This window comes from Haemorhous mexicanus, chromosome Z (assembly GCF_027477595.1).
Source record: "Haemorhous mexicanus isolate bHaeMex1 chromosome Z, bHaeMex1.pri, whole genome shotgun sequence".
Taxonomy (NCBI): domain Eukaryota; kingdom Metazoa; phylum Chordata; class Aves; order Passeriformes; family Fringillidae; genus Haemorhous; species Haemorhous mexicanus.
Window position 1 is genome coordinate 63,445,553 of NC_082381.1, and position 17,985 is coordinate 63,463,537.

General features: G+C 38.9%; 1 protein-coding gene across 4 annotated transcripts in view; it reads right to left on the minus strand.

Moving 5' to 3' along the window:
* Positions 1 to 1,010, minus strand: part of ZNF366 (zinc finger protein 366) — a 35,813-nt gene extending 34,803 nt beyond the window's left edge. For 2 of the 4 annotated variants that reach the window (XM_059874091.1, XM_059874089.1), the window contains exon 1: positions 860 to 1,010. The gene's annotated coding sequence lies outside the window, so the exon portion shown is untranslated. The remainder of the gene's footprint in view (positions 1 to 859) is intronic. The other 2 variants (XM_059874092.1, XM_059874090.1) reach the window with 2 other exon arrangements.
* Between the last annotated feature and the right edge of the window lie 16,975 nt (positions 1,011 to 17,985).

The following is a 17,985-nucleotide window of genomic DNA, read 5'->3' on the forward strand; positions in this document are numbered from 1 at the left end:
AGCAGATTTTTTAATAAAAGCAGGGGGGGATTTTTCTCATGCAATATTTGAAACACGCTCTTGCATTCTGTCACTCATTTCACATGGCAATTCTGATCATTCTGATGCATTTATGATCAATATGAAAAACATAATTGCTGTCTATAAAATTGCAAACACATATACAGTTTAGTCCGTCCTATTACTGATGTGGGTGATCAGCTTCACTGCTGTTATGTACTGCACAACATGAACTTTTTCTTTTGTTTTGTTTTTTTCCAAGTGAGATCCAGGAACCATCTTACCACTCCTAAATGTCATTGTTCCTAGACTAATCATATACACAGATGAGTAGAGATAAACATGTGTAATCCTAAACACACTGAGGTTTGAAGGGAACAAAAACAGCCTCAGTAATTCTTCTCTCAATATAGCACAGGTTGGTGTGTTGGAGCAAACTTCAGTACTGGCAGATGATAAATGAAATACATTGATTCCCGTATGACACAGCTCCTCTCTATATTTTAGCAATGGCCCAGTGAATCTTGCTGAAACTGTTGGGATAAAGTTAATGAAGCCTGTAACAAGATTCTCGTAGCAGGACTTATATAGGCAAAATTCACAGGAGAAATATTGTCAGTCTCATTGGAAAATACTTTCCTATCTGCATAGGTTAAACCATATGGTAATAGCACCAGTATCTAAAAACCATACTATAGGTATCTCTAGCACAAATAGACTGCTTATTAATGCATATGGTTATTATTATTTTATCAGTTAAATGTGTCTCTAATTAACGCCTTTTCTTAATACTAACGCAGATAGATATATATATTGCACTTTTAAAGAGTTAACCATAAAAGCATTTTACTTAACTTACCAGTTGTTGAAGCTGGAAGGAGTCTTGCCCTAAACACTACCTGCTCTGATGTTTGTAATATCTGTCTCTCTCTCCCGCTGTCTCCCTCCCCCCCGTGCAGAGATTGCAGTAAACTTAAAAAACTACCAGGGACAATGTTTCAAATGACTTAAGAAGGAGAACAGGAACAATCATTTCGTTCTCTTTTTTTTTCAGATGAGTACAGTACCTTCAGAAAGAAGGAAGGAAGGGAGGGGAGAGGAAGTCAACAACCCTTTGCTTTCCTGCAAAAAAATAAGGAAACAGCAGATAGCAATCTCGTTTTCTCTCAAACAAAATGTTTGGAAAAATAAATATATCCAATCCAAAAGGAATTCCTCAAGTATTATATCTGCCTTATTGGCTTCATAAAGCCTTCTTTACAGCTTGTTATGTGCAACTACATGAAATGAATTTCCGAAGTAGTAGGTAGGAATAAGACACCCATATTTTATGAAGAACAATTAGCTGTAAGCTTGCATAGGTAATGAAGGCTTTTACTCTAGAGAAAGACTAATCATAGATGTATACACAGATCTTGTTTCCATGGTGATATAGGTAAAAAAATGCCTAAAACCCCTGTTTATAATGATCACAAGAAAATAGCACATTGGCTATTTATAGAACACTATGGGGGAAAAAGAAGGGTGATGAAAGGGGTCAGAAAAAAGGCAGGATCATAGCTTGATACTGACACTGCAATAATGAGTAATTGGTCTCAAAAAATGGCATTATAGAAGGCATACTGATTTACCCAAACAGAACCAATGTACTATGTTCCAGAACAGATTTTATACTTCAGTTATTTCTTTTCATTCTTTCCCCATTAAACATATTTTGACAACCAGATTCTGGCCAGCTGGCCGGAGTTATACTTGGGATAAGTTTAGCCCATTGTGCTCCACTGTGTTTTTGTTTGCTTGTATCTTTCCCCCTAACTTTATCTATCATCTGAAGGTCACTTAGAGTGATTAGATGCTCCCTTTTCTTTCCCATTATTTTTTTTCATTCTAACATACTTGCCAGTAAACACCTTCACACTGTCATGGAGCTGTGTCTTTAGTTTGTCTGGTAGTGATTATGGAGCTGCAATTCAGCTTGATTTTTGTGAAAGACTTTTTAAAAAAAGCCCTTTCAAAAGGCCCGCTCCTGCATATTCTGCATCCAGACTTTGCTCTGGAAGCAATATCTAGATCAATGCTGCTGAAATAATTTAGATTACTGCTGTAAATCCACTTTTAATGAAAGAACAAGTTAGTATATTATCCCATAGAGATTTACCATTTTTATCTCATTCAATGAGAATTTATAAGCTTTAAACCAACATAGGAAGTAGTTCTTTAGCACCTGTGTTCTTTCATGTGATTCCTGATGCTATTTCCTGAAGCTATCTAGCCGTTATTTGGTTGGAGATGCTTTTATCTTAATATTCAGAAAATGAAATCTTTGACAATGGACATCAGCATTTGACAAAGCATTACAGGTGATATGAGCAATCTCTGGCCTTCCAACACCCCCATGGTTTCTGAAATGGGCAAAACCATATAAAAGCAAAAGTATGCAATGCACTTGGATTATATATTGCAAGTGAAGTCCTTTATTCTTCCTTGGGAATGGAGGTCCTAATCAAAGTGATCTCCTCTGCATACTGAGCACAAGGAAAGTAAAGAGGCATGGAAAGCCACCAAAGTAATGTATTGTCCTTCAGGGTCAGCCTAATAGCACAAAACCTGTGCTATTGTACCTGTATTCAAAATTGCTTTTAATCATCTTGAACATAGTAGCAGCTTCCAGTCCATTCCAGATAGTTTAATTTATTAATTTTCCAAGCACAACAGGCTAATGAGACCCTCTACGCTGCCATTATATGGCATTTTTGTTTCTCTTTGTTGGGAACCCAATGCAGAAGCATATTTGAAAACCTATACTGATGAAATTAGGATCATTCTTAAGTAAGTCTCTGAGCATATGTGATAGTCTGTGTAGTCCCCTGAGAAGTAATTAATTGTCACAGCTATCCTATACTTCTTCAAAGAGTCCTTCCTTGAGGACTGCAAAGCTAAGGAGCTGGACTCAAATATCTATGAAGTACCTTCAACAGGTACTTTGCAGTTCTGATTAAAGGGGACTGTGAGAGACCCCTACTTCAGCAAAGACGGCAGGAGATGTAAGGTCTTTGTTCACTTAATTCTATCTCATGTTCCATTGTCAGCAGCCCTTCCACCATTCAAAGAGATCACAACTTAGTTGTCCCAGCTAAGTCCCAGCATGTAGCCACTGAAGTACTTGGCCTGTTCTTACTTTTGCCAGTTTCTCCCAACTGCTGACAGAAAATCACAACTCAATTAGGAAAAGGCACTAAACCTGTGATTTTCATGCCATAAAAATACCTTGTAAGGTCGTGTCTTTTGCAATGCATGTCTTTTGCATGTCAGGTCAATGCACAATTACTGATGGTGGAGGAAAAAAAAGCATGTACAAAATCATTAGTATCAAGAGTCATGAAAATCCAAGGCATGATATTTACCCAAGTTTTAAGGGACAAGTTGGTGCAATTTTCGGAACATTTCTGGAAGAAATATTTACCTGTTTTTTTGTTGGTTTTATTATAACCTTTTCTCAGTCTACTGTTATTTAAATGAAGGCACTGATACAAATTCAGAGAGATACGGTGTCAGCCTCAATGCAGTTAGATGAGCACTGTTGAGAGTAAATACTTCCTGGGTTCAGTACATAATGTCCTGGAAGGAGTGGTCACGAAAAAAAGCCAGTATTGTGTTCATGGTCAAAGTAAATTCTAAGGATCAAGAAGATTCCCCTAGTACCAGTCTGTATGATTAGACTAGACCTTTAATTTGATTAGCATATATGAAGTTAAGGCCCTTTTTTTTTTCTTTTTCGCTTCATCGAGGAATAACTTCTGTTTCACAGTCTCTTTCCAATGAGGAATGCAGCAGGGATACTTTACTGTATGTCCAAAATAAGAATAGAATAAACAAATTCAGCCTCTATCCCATATAATAGGAGAGAACATAGAGGTAACTGCACCAGTAATAATATCTCACTTCATCCTGAGAAAATCAAACCAGAGGCAAAGCCTAGCCAAATTTACTGGTTTTCTTCATTGCTTTAGGACAATAATCATATATATCTGAACCACCTGTGAAAAAATAAGATTAATGTCTTCTTCTGGTCTACAACATACCTGTGGCATTTTAGCTGAGTAAAAATAATACAGTTCTCATTCGGAGACAAAAGTACTGAAGGACACATAATTGTTTTGCATTAATCCCTCTCTTATGTGCTTTCCTGGTCTATCTTTTGCATTGCATGTTCAACATAGATTGTTCAGGAACAATCTGGCAGAAGGCTAATGGGACCAGGTACCAGGCTGAGTCTAAAGAACTCCTGTGTTCCACCATGTGGAGCACATAATTCTAGTTACCACTATTATGCAATTTATTGTATTGTGACAAAATAAACCTGCATACACTGGTATGTATTTCATTTAGTTTCTCAGTTTATAGTATATTAGAATGCTAGGAGATATTCCAAAGGTTTTATGCTACTGCCTATCTTTCATTAATATAGTATGACCAGAGTATTCTCATGTGTATGTGTTTGCATAGCCAAATTTACTAATGTTTTATCAATGTATTCCTTACTTTTGAGAGACAGGTAACACCCAATTACCACTTTAAAGAACAATTGACATTTGCAGACTATACCCTCTGGATCAACCAGTTATATATCAATTGTTATGGGAAAATTTGTATCAAAGAGAGTTGTGTTCCTGGCAATAAATATCTTACTATAATTTAAAGTAGCCTTTAAAACTTATCCTGGGCCAAGATAATTTCTGGTAAATTACATTGGCTGCAGTCTTTTAAAGACATGCTTTTCCTGTACCCTGTATGCAATCATCTCAACTACCTTTACGAAAACAATGCGATCAAAAGCTATTTTAAAATTTGATGGTCTGATTAGGAGGATGTGTTTTCATCTTTTAACATGCATGAGGTTAGGAGAGCGGGACTATGAGCGTTATTCAGGTCAGAGGTGGACAAGAACATGGATTTGGACACTATGTTTGAATTTGGTGTCACAATGAAGATCCGTAACATGGAAATTGACAAAGCATCCACCAAGTTTTTTGGTTGTTTCTCAAAAATGACCATTTGACAGCAGTTTAACCTGCAGTTTTACCTCTACTTAGAGATGGGAAAATAAATCCAGCATTTGTTCTGATCTTTCTTGGTTTTCTTGCTCAGATAGGTATGCTCATGAACTCTGATGTCTGATTAATGTACTGCAGTACTGACATTACTTAATATGTATACAGGTGAAGGGGAAGGAAGGAAGGAAGGAAGGAAGGAAGGAAGGAAGGAAGGAAGGAAGGAAGGAAGGAAGGAAGGAAGGAAGGAAGGAAGGAAGGAAGGAAGGAAAGGAAGGGAGGGAGGAAGGAAGGAAGGGAGGAAGGGAGGAAGGAAGGAAGGAAGGAAGGAAGGAAGGAAGGAAGGAAGGAAGGAAGGAAGGAAGGAAGGAAGGAAGGAAGGAAGGAAGGAAGGAAGGAAGGAAGGAAGGAAGGAAGGAAGGAAGGAAGGAAGGAAGGAAGGAAGGAAGGAAGTTCTAGTTGGAGTTTGGGGTTGTTTGTTTCATTATTTTGGGTTTGGATTTTCTTGTATTTTGAGGTTTATTTCCTTTGAAGTACTCGACAGAGCAAACACTCCTGAAGTCCTCATTCATTTAATGCTCTTATTGACTTCTAAGACTTCTCCATAACTGAGATGATTGTGTTAGGCCCCATACATGCATTAAATACTACAGTCAGTAGTCACAATGTAAACTAATTGACTGTGATAGAGCATGTGAATTGACACATGAGCTTAGGTCAAAACTTAGGCTTAGTGGGTCAAAACTGTTATCAGTAAATAAAAAGTGAGTGTTATGATATGTAGTCAAGAATAATTTGGGGGAAAGAAAAGCAGACCTCTTAGGTTTGTTAGATTTCCTCTCTTCTTCCAAAAGCTGGAATGGGTTTTGTTTTCAGACTGTACTCTTTTTATTTTAACAAAACACTTTTGCAGAAACTGCTATTGTTTTGCAAAAAAGCATTTGGTTAAGATTTAAAGGACAGGAAAAAACCCACTTAAGGGAAAAACCGCAGACTACACTAGAAGTCATGTTACTAGGATTTCTTTAGCTTTGCATTCACCTTTGGTCCATCAGGGCTACTTGCTTTCATTCATACACCATAAGCATACCCTGATACAACTCTGCTGGTGATCATTCTGTATGAGCATACCACCAGAATATCCCTTCTGAGACATTACCACTCACCCAACAGTGTTGCAGGGTTCCTAAGTATTTCTGAAGAATCTGTCTGTGTCCTAAAACTTCTTTAATGCAATAATTTTTAAAAAAACAGCTCACAGATTATGAAGATCTTTTCCTTTTCTTTTCTTTTACTTCTCCCATGTCTGCTTGAAACACTGATTTCCTTTTTCCTTCCTTGCCAAAGCTGTCACTGAACCAGATACATGGAGAGATAGTCACATGAAGATCACCTGTGTGTTAACAATAACAATTTGCTTCTATAACCTACAAGGTGAAAAGTCTCCAGTCTCTAGTGCATCTCATTTTCACATCAACACAATGTCACTTAAGGATATGATTTGAAGCACTTTGCAATTGCAAGACTGATCACAACCTATTCAAGAATAAAGTGGGAGTTAAATACTTCATAAATGTATCACCCATTCTTGGAAAGAAAAAAAAATGTTCATTTTGTAGGCTTTATATTGCATCCTGTATCTTTGTTATAACAATCGTAGCCGCATTAGTCCCTTTGCTCTTCCCTTGGAAAACAGAAGAAATTCAGGTGTGGCCATTTAGGTCAAAGGGGTCTCTTCAGATGAGTACCATAAAGAACACATGTGTGCAAACACACAGCAGTGCTTGCTGATGGGGAGACCTCTCTGTGCCCCAGTCATAGCCCCCTGCAGGAGTTGGTCAATTAGGAGAAGAAATGCTGGGGATTTTTGCTCCCTGCACCAGCTGGCAGACCCTGCTGCTGGAGTTCAAGAGAGGGAAGCTTCTGCAAATGTATAGTCTCAATATTTTGGACCACTTTGGACTTGTAACTGCAGGAGACAATGCAGAAGAGCCGGGGGAGAGCATGGATGCCTGAGCTCACACAGAGTTAATGGAGAAAGAGACAGGACTGTTCAGAAGGCTAGTCAGAGCACATACATTAGGTATCTAAAATTAGACAGTGTGAACACATCTCTAGGTAGCTTATGTTGCCTTAGATAAGCTCTAATTGTCTTATGAAGCATCCTAGGAGGTGATCACCGCTCAAAGGAGAAATTGAATCTACAACAACCCTCACTTTTTTCATGGCTGTCTCACTTCCCTCTCCATCTAGCCCTAAAATGTCTCTGTGCCCTGGGACCTGTTGGAATATGAGAAACAGCAGGTTCTCTCATGCTCTATGTCTGTGACCTCCCTAGCAGGCTCCCCAGTGCTAGCAGTCATTCTTCCAGCTGGGCTGCAATGGGGCAAGAATGAGCTACTGGTGACAGAGGAAATGAAAATTTAGGACAGACCTGCAGTGCATTGGGCAGGAAGTGCTTTGGGCAGGAGGTGCAGAGACTGTGTGCTTAAATGTCACGCCTGGAGCAATGATTCATCCATCCCAAACTAAAGGAATAGTCTCTGTTTGCCAGGTCTCTTAGAAACGGCAGCAATGCCGCACAGAATGCATGTAGGGTGGGGAAATCAGAACTGCAACATCTTGAGAAGTTTCTGCTGTAAAAATGTCATGTCATGAAGCCACAGGTGCATGAATCAACCACCTTCTGAAAATTGCATGAGGAAGTAAAGGGAGAGGTGACGTTTCAGCCTCTCATCCTAAGGCCACCTGGCAGTCCTGCAGAGTTCTTGGATCAACAGCTCCACATCTGCAGCAAAGAGCGTTCCTGGGATCTCTCAGGGACTCTCACTCTCTCATTCCCATAGGTAAAGCTAGAGTCAAGTGGTCATTAGTTCTTCCTTTCTTGAGTTGTCTTGCTGGTTTGCTGCTATGTGTTTTGGGACAGCCCATAGAAATAGACTTCCTACTTTTATATCCTTTTTTGCTACAGCAGAACAATAATATTTGGTCTAGATGTACTTGTGGGGTATTCCCCAAAGAATCACATTTTATTTATGTGTTTTGGATAAAACCCTAGATAAGTAAATTGCAGCATATAGGCCTAGTACTTACAGTATCAAAATTTTACTTTCAGTGTGCAAATAATTCTCCAACCACAATTTACCAAGGGAAGATTTTCTCAGCTTTACAGAAAATTACAGCAAAACACAGCACTGTAGTTCCTCAAACATAACCCAGTTCTTGCAAGGTGCTGAATTCACCGATCCTCATTAAAAAGAAGAAGTGAGGATTTTCAGCCCCATGCTTTTTAAGGGCCTCTTCTATTCCCAGCCAGGGAAACTGTGATTTGTGGAGTCGAATAGTGAAGCTAGTACTCCAAAGATGAGTCATTCCCTTCATTGTCACAGCAAATGTCCATGCATCAGTGTTTTGCATAATCTGTTCCCAAGCTAAATCTTCTCACCAGATTTTAAAAGGTGTCCAACTTGTGATTTGAAATTCTAAATTCAATATTGAAGCGCACAGGTTTTGTTTATGTGATTTATTATTGGCATTCAAAAACATATCAGGTAGATGTGAGTCTAAGAGTCTAGCATAAAAGTCCTGTGCTAATTCTTCCAGCCTCTGACCTGCCTTCGATGAGTTGCCCCATCTGCCTTACTTTAGTAGGTCAGGTGTTTATTTTGTCCCAAATTCACTCGTTTGATGAAAACAGTGATCTATTGCTGTTGGATAGAAACTCTGTAGTTTAATATTTATCCTCCTCTTATAGTTTTTATCTGATTATAGGAATGGATTATGCTAAAATAAATATAAATGCTCAATAAAATAACTTTCAATGTAGTATAGGGTTATTACTGTTAAAATTTTTGAGGCTGAGACGTAGCCAAACACAGATCTTCCAACAGTCTGTAAAACTTTCCCGTTATTGAGAAGACATTTTCCAGAATTAATAGGGTACTCTTTGGGATTTCAAATGGGCCACAATGATATACTGCAACAAATTATTTAAAACCTACCAGCATGAAAATACTACTAGTTAAGCTTTGTGAAAACTCACAAGAAGACTCTTTCAGCTACCAGCCTCAGCCTTACATGCTTACCTTGTCACATCGCACCCAAGGAAAAAAAATTACGTTCATATATAATTATGCTATTACTACACCTGGTTTACATATAAATTGTCTGTAGGCCTCTAAGAAAACAGATTTATTTTTTTTTAAACTTCACTGCCTGGTTGGCTTTACTCCAGACAAGGCCCTTTCCAATCGGCAGAGTAGAGAGCAGTCTTTCCACCTGAAATCCACAGAAGTGTCCGTCCCTAGTGGCCATGATCCAGACATGTGCTCTCCCCATTCACCCTGAAATCAGGGTCAGCATCATGTTACTGACTGTCCCCAGATAAAATCCACCCTGTTGAGATGAGCTGGGAGAGGGATACTTACCCAAGACTCTTTGGCAAGACTTAGGGTTGGAAATAAATCCACAATTCCAGCCATGCATGATGTAGGAAAAAGCATGTTTGAGCAATTAGCTGTGTGGAGCTTCTCTGTCCCAAGCAGCAAAAAAGAATAAAAATTAACATAATTTTTTGGTATTCCAGTTAATAGAGCTAAGACTCAATAGTTGGTGTTTAATGTGCTTTTTAAAATCAATTTTTTAAGACTGATCTCACCCCAAAGAACTTACAGAAAACAAGGCTATTTTAAATATTTGTCATTTAATTTGAATTGGAGCATTTTTTTAAAGGTTCTTTTTATTTCTTCAGGGTTTTGACTGTTGTTAGTTTAGTCTTTTTGAGTCTCACTCAGTTCTCTATTCTGGCTTTTCTGCAATTGAATATGACATAAACATGATATATGAAATAACATGGATGACTGAAGAGCAAATTTCGTGAACTACATATTTTAACAGAGAGTGTCTATACTGCTAGATTTCTATATTAATAGAACTTTTTGATTTCCTGAAGGGTATTTAGATGTTGAAGTATCTCATCCATGGTTCCATTCAGTGTTGAGGCTCAGTGTCTGAGATATGTGTTACCAAACCAGCTGCTGTGTACTAGAAACACAGTGCAGTCATTTTTGAGAAGGGTTATTAAAATACAGCCCTTCAATTTGAAACTGCAGGAAAATGAAAAGTTAATACAATAGATGTAAATCAGAATTTTACCAGGACAACATGGAGTAATCTCTTATTATTGCGCAAAGTGCTGAGGACTTTTAGTCAAAGCTCTGAATGCTGGATTTTTTACTACCTTGCCTGAGCGCAAATCCTTGCTTCAATTAACAATCTGTTACTACTGCATTATCAGCAATAAGTTTTTGGAATAACTTGTTAATCACTTCTGTGTTGTTAAAAGCTGTTGTGCTGGTCAGGTAGTTTCACAAGAAGCTCCACAAAACAGTGGGGATATCTAAGTGTGGCAATACATTTTTAAAGAGAAATTGAAAGACATGTTTATTACATGATGTATTTAGTATGAAAGAGCAGTAAAGGCTTTAAAAAAACCTTAGAACTTCTATTTGTCTTGCACAATTTATTTATTTTCAGCTCTTTCATGTTTTCTACAGCATCTGAGTTCAAACTAACTATATATTAACACAATCATCACTTCAAATTTGAAAGAATATTGTTAGAGACTTTCTTGGTGATAATTTTTCATTTGTCTTACAGGCAAGGGGAAATTCAGGTTCTCTGTTTCTTATTCAGCTTGCATATGCATGAAAGATCAGGAAGGAATTTTTCACATAGGTGTTTAATTAGGAATAGTGAGATGAAATTAAGAAGAGGAAATTTTAGGATGGATGTCAATAATACCTCTGTGACAGCAAGACATTTTGCATTGTGAAACAGTCTTCAAAAGCAAAAGCTGGAAACTACAGTACTTAGGACTTTAAAGGTGACTGGACAGCTATGTAGTGGAAATTATAACACAGGAAACAAGCAAGCCATGTGGGCAGAAAGGTGTTACGCCCGAGATAACTCCTGTATTCTATATCTGCATTTCATTGTGTGGAACTGCAGCAGCTCAGTGCTGCAAGTTGAGGTCTACCCAGAATTATGACAAACTGTAGAAGGATGAGCACATGAGCCTTCTGCAGCCATTGGGGAACCATGACACAGCTGGGGACAGTGGGAATGCAAAGACATGCACCAGGCCACCTCTCGTCTTTCTTGCTTGATGTACAGGAGCACATCTGTGTCTCAACACTGGTATAGCTTCACTTTCATAAATGCATGTATCTCCTTGCTGTGTCTTCCCACTACTGAGGGAATGGTGGAAAATTAACATCAAGGTACTTTGCTTGGAGCCTGTTCTCTGGTGGTGAAAGTTAACTATAGGAAATGTGTAAGTATACAAAATCTTAGTAAAACTGATGAAAATACCCATGCTGCTGCCTCTGATTCCGACTCCTAAATGAACTTTGCAGAGTTCAGAGCACTTTGTCTCAGCAACAAAAATTTTTTGCCCCCCCTCTTCCTGAACTTGAATATTGTGGAACCAAAAATACAAAAGGAAAAGACCGAAATACCTGCACAGTGGCAGTCCCTGTTAGGGAGAAAGATAGGGTTCATCTGATGCTGTGAGCATATTGTAAGACTTCCCACTTTGTTTCCCAGCTCCTGTCAAAAATACAGAAATACTGGAGTCAATCTAGCACTTCACAGCAAACCAGATGTTGCACTGTATACTATGAAAATCACTGCTGTTCCTCTGGAAATTGTTTAAAATTCATGGGTCATTGATGAGTGAGTGGTTGTTTTTCTCCTGGATGTGCTCTGCAGCATGTCAGTGGTTATCTAAATATGACCCCTAGTGTTCAACATGCATGACAATAATTTCAGAAAATTATTGTCCTTGCTAGACTTCCTTTAAGAAGAGAGTCATCTTTTCTGATTATCCCAATATCTTACCTGAAAAAAAAATTAGTAAATGATTCCTGATCATAAAGTTAAATTTGTTGAAGATATTGCTTTCAAAGCACAAAATACTGGAGACTCACTTGAGAATTTTAGAAACAATTGTTGCAGACTGGAAATAATCTACACTTAAAATTTATATTCCTGTTTGCATGGAAAAATAGTAGAGCATCAGTGGAAATAGTTGTATACTTCTATGCATTGCATTTAAGGACAGTGATGAAGACTTTATAGTACAAGATGACTACTGAGAAAGGGCTTCTTTATTTTTTGTTTTGCTCTTGGTCATGCCACTAATTTTCTGGTATGTTTTTCATTTGGTCATTTAACCTCTGTGTCCTTGTGTTTTCATCCTGACAAAATGCACAGGCACATTTTCTTGTATGAGGTTTGTGAGGTTTAACAATTGTCTGTAAAGTCACATGACATTTGAATAAAAAGCAAAATAAAACTGAATTATTACCTGATATTTTTTAATTATAGGAAAAGGCTGAGAGAAACTCTACATATATTCCATTTGCTTTAAACAATCTGAGACACAGCATGGGACCATAGGCTGCAGAAGAGTGCAAGGCCGCTAGATAATACTGTGAGTTGCACAGGGAGGAAGGGGAAAGGTGCAGTGCTTCAGTGTCCAGGCTGCAGATGTTTAACACCTGCTCTGCTTTGAGCAAGGATTGAGGCAGTTTAACTTCTGCTTTAGTGATATTTCTTTCTTCCTGATACTTGTGATATTGCCACCTTTTTTAGAAGGACAAACAGCAACAATATGGTCAAAACAGAGGTCACGGAAAGCTTACAGAATCAGCAGTGACAACCTGCTTTGCAATGCAGTCCCTTTGCTGATTGTTTTACAGTATGCGAGTCTGTGGATACAAACAAACAGTTTATCACATCGTGACAGAGAGGAATATGCATGGCATGTATTGTGAAAATATGTAATAGAGCCTCCTCTTCCTGATTGTCTTTGTTAGCTCTGAACACACAAGCATCTTGTAAACTCTACTACTTTGCATCTTGTTCAGATATGGAATAGCTCCAGCAGGATCATTTCCCATCTCATCTAAGTGCCTTAAGCAGTAATGCATATCTTGAATGTGCTCTCAAAGCCCTGTGGTTTATTTGCTTGAGTATTGTTATCACCAGAAAAATCAATGTCACTTCAACTCTGGCCTACAGATCCCTTTTACAGTATGCTATTTCTTACTGTCTCGTAAGAGGCAGCACACTTTGTTGTTATGTAAATGTTTATTTGTGCCTATTAAATTTGATCTCCCTGGTAGGAAAGCATGCATCTCCTGGGGGCAGAAATCATATCTTATTTTTAATTTCATTGCCATACTCCTCTTAGTGATTTTGAGCTTAAAAATGGAGTGCTGCCATTTCCCAGTGCTCCCATCTTACTTGCCTATGTCAGTGAGCGAGGAAACGGGTCCAAACTGTTGCTTTGAAAAGCTGGTGGTGGATGTTGTACAGGCTTTCTTCTTTGCAGCTTTTTCCTTGATCCCTCCTGACACAAATGGGGATGAACCACAGGGGCATGCACATACCTTGCTTTTATATGTGAACCAGTCTGTGCTTGCAGACGGGGTAAGCATGGTGTTCAAGGCTGGAATTTATTTTTCCAGTTAACATAACCTGTGTCCTTTCTGTCTGAGGATAAAGCTCGTTTTGGGTGCACACAATGTGAGAATCTTTTGCTTCCTTACAGCATTAAGCTCAAGTGTCCCATCCCTCAGACAGCCTGTGGCACCAGAGTCAGAGCAGGGAATTGTCACCAAGGACATAATTTATGACTTTCCCTGCAAGGAAACATTTTGGGGCAGGTCCAGAACCAAAGGGTCAGCAAGGAAGATAACCAACCCACCCTGATGATCTCTCCTGCCCTGCCCTGACACAGTTCTGGTACAGGTGGTCGTGGTGCCCCAGTGTGAGTGCAAGTGTAAAAATGAAGACCAAGAAGGGCCAAGATACAACTTTAGGAGAGGGCACAAAGTCACAGACAATGGGGGGGGCATTTCCATCAGTAGGACATCCAGGGCTCACTGTGGTGGATCACATAAAGTGAAGGAACGTCAGCTGCACGGGATGGCAGCTCCAAGGCCAACTCTTATGTAACCATGGGATTACAGCTGGCACCTATGGTTCAGATAAGATCTTTTAGGGGCATGCAGGCTGCTGCAAAAATGCAAAATTGTTTGGTCAAGCACAGGCTCTGACTTTGCCATTGAATGAAAACCTGCTATGGGCTTCAAAGGGAGCAGTAAAAGGTCCCTCCTGTCTTTCTCTTGCTTTGACCAAGGATCATAAAAAACACTCAAAGCAGCAGCAAAATTAACACATTCAGATGCTATCAGCAGAATCTGCAGCTCTGTGTTCCGTCTCCCAGGCAGAGCACAGCAGGAAGCCAACAGTGGTTTTCTGCATGCCAAGCATTCCCAAACATTGTGGAAAAATTTTCCCATCCTTTTTTTCCCAAAGCTGCCTGTTTTCCAAGCAGTGATTGAGTGCTGGCAGTGTGTTTTTGAGTGCTTGGATGTGAGCAGACCTGTTTGTGCTGATGCACTGCAAGGTGAAAGCTATTTTTTGTTTTCAGGGGATAAAAATGGCAGTTTCAGTTCACCTTCTCAGTCCAGAACTTCTATTGCTAATGAGTGTTAAACAAACTGCGGGTAGAACTGTAACTATTGCCATTATTGCTGGTCTTTCCAAAAGTCCTACATTCGCTTCCCCTCAAACCCCCATAGAATTACTGGGGGTTTTAAATCTTTTTCAGTTTGCAATAAAGTGTAGAATTTGGGAAAGTTTGAAAACACCTGTGCTGCTCTCTGATTTGTCTGTGCCATTGCCCTTGTGCTGAGTGGCTGTGAGGTTCTTGCCTTGCCAAGTCACAGGCAGTTCAGTCACAGCATTTACATTATGCTTACCCTGGTCAGTGCCTGATAATGGCAATAGTTGTGGCTCCACATGATTTCAAGGCTGGGTGGAAAATGTTATAGCAGAGACACGCCATATAACATCCCATGCTGGTACTGTAAAGCCATGTTCTCTCATGTCCAATGACTGGAAGTGCCTCTAACATTTACCAAAATTTTGTTTCTGTCATCACATGTCTGGTGAGAATCTGGCCATGCTATATCTCCATCATTGGAGGGGTTGTGAGGTCTGTTGTCTCAACAATCTTCTGTCCTCAGCAATCTCCCTGCCTGTCCCCAAGAATCTTTAGCACACTGAAAAATCAAAAGACTCAGTTTATACATTAAATTTGGAGGACTGAAGATAAAAATTATGCTACATACTGAATGGTTTAATGTTTAGAGGCAGACAAAACACAAAAAATATAGCAGCAAAAAATATCTAAGGTAAATGTCAACTTCTTTTAAAAAGTTTGGTTTGATTTGTTTGCTTGCTTGATTTCCTGCTGTAGTGCTTTCACAATCCCTGAGGTTTTAATAGAACTTATGAAGTCTGCACTTTGGCCCTGCAATTAGAAGAAGGAAAAGATAATTTGAGTGGATGGATTTTTTATTTTAAGTTTGATTGAAAGGCTCTGCTCATATAAATTAAGCTGTGCTGGCTTATACTAGAATATTTGGCCCAACAACTTAGTATAACATCACAGATGGCATATTATCTGTGATCTGACAGTCATTTGCTATTCCATTATGGTGCGAACCACAGTTCGTTAAATAAGACATAAAAACTACAGTTTTCTCAAGTTCCAGAAAAATGAACAGATGAATTCTGAAAATAATGAACTACAAAGATAGAGTGGTTATGTTCAGCATTAATAATAATGAAAAAAGGATTTGCATCCTAAGTAGAGCTTCTGTATGTCTTTCTGCTAGAGATTGATGGTACAGATAAAACCTAATGTCACAGAGAACAGGATTTCCTTGAGCAATACAAATGAGAAAGACATGCTATTAGAGCAGCATTGCATTCAGTCAGAAGGTCAGGTTCAGTGTAATGTTTTCCATTGAGCAAGATCTGAAGTTATATAGTTCTGAGCCTGTACATTTCACAAACAGTGTAGAACTTCATTGGCATGCATTACCTATGCCTGTGTATAGTGTACAGCCTGGAAACAGGACAAATGCAGATCTTAGGAGTCTGAGGGCTTTGTGGTAAAGCTTCTGAGATAGTGTCAAACCTGGCTCTGAGCCCAGCAGGTACCTGTGTATAAAAGTGATGGAGTTGTAACTGCATGGAGAGACTCAAAAAATGAAAAGAGAGGGAAAGGAGCTCAAGCACTCCAAGGCAGCCACATTTCCCATCAGGTCACAACATAAGATAAGCAGTGGTAGAAGAAAAACAGCCTCTGAGGAATCAGAGGCTACTGCTGTTCCTGTCCCAGGTCCCAGCAATGATCCTAGGAACCATTATTGTTTTCAGGCAGGCAACCATAAAGTTCCCCTTTCTCACCTGGATGTTACAGAACATCTTGGTAAAAGAATCTCTGCACAGAATTACAAAAACAAGTTAAGATGACTGTAGAGGAGAATGAATGCTTTCCCTCTCAAAAGAAAATATCAGTCAGCAAAAGGACAAAAAAAAGTTATTTTGCTGAGAGCACCTCAGATCACACATCCTTCTATTTACTGAAGCATATTTAGCATAAGTCCATGTGGGTAGTAAAAAAAAAGTTTAAAAGGTAAAAAAAAAGTTATGTAGTCCATCACTTTTGCTGGATGAGAAAATAAGGGAAATTTTCCATATTTATTTTACTTCTGTATTTTTCTCTTCATTTCTTTATACTTTCTGCTGTTCCCTTCAGTTTTGCTTGACCTTGCTTGGATCCTTTGAGCCTCTTCAGGAACAAAATCTGAGATTTCACTCCCAGTGTGACAGAATGAGTGCTTGCTGAGGGAAGCATCTTCATCTTTCAGATCAGGTCTCCTGTAATCACAAAATATAACAGGTCTGAAACCATCCATCCACAAACCTAAGTGTGAATTGTTATAAAATTAGCTACACAAGGAAATATGTACCTGTACCTGGGTGTGCATGTGTACATTTTAGACCAATGGAGAATTACCAGATTTGAAGTTGATAATTTTATTGATTATTGAACCTGTTTCATTACACTTCTTATTGCTCTGAGAAAAGCACTGTATCTCAAGCTCAAGTCATAGAGGTAAACAATTGAATGTCAATGTCATTTTTCTATGCTAGAGGTACATTGTCATTTTGTTATTTCATTATCACTTTTTCTCCTTTTCATTATTCTCTTTTTTATAAGAATGTTAGGAAATATCTAAAGGAAACATTTCATTTTTTTCTCGATTAACAAAATTACCATAATCTTAGTTTTGCAGCTAAGAGAAAGGACGGTATTGATGGCAATATGTGCTGCACTGTGCCAAGTCTGAAAGTTAATCCTTTAGCAGTCAGTGTTTAAAGTTCAATTTTAAGGTAAATCTGAGGGTTTTTTTTTTTTTTAAAGACCTGGTGGATTATTTTTCATTCATCTTGAGTGAGATGTAGAGCTGGGGGCATCTTCAAGGAGCATGGGGGGGTGTGGGTGAATACATAGCTTCCTGTCCACCCCTTCCCTTACAGACACTCACCTCTGACTATTACATGAAATTTGCTTTAGAAATATCTTTGGAACAACAAGGTACAAAACCACAGGGGAAGTCTTGTAATATTTTCTTCAGAACAGCTGCATATGGTTTTCTCTGTCATTGCCTGGAAAGGTGTCCTAGGGTGACATTATGATGCTTGTATCCCCAGTTGTCTGTTCTGTTTATGCTGGCTATTATATTTTGTGCCTTCAAGACTGGCTCTGAGAGCAATGGTGGGGAGAAGAAGAAGCATGGAGTTTGTTATCAGGGATTGCACTAACTCCTCCCCATTCAGCTGGAATCCAGAACTCCACTGTGGTGTCTGGGCACAGATGGGGCAGAACACAGCACTGGGTTGTTTTTTAGTTAGTTTAGCTAGCTGAGGTAGAGAAGTTTCCTAGACTGGTTTTCTTTCCCTTTTCTTGGAACTGTTCGAACCTGCTCCAGACTCGGACTCAGGG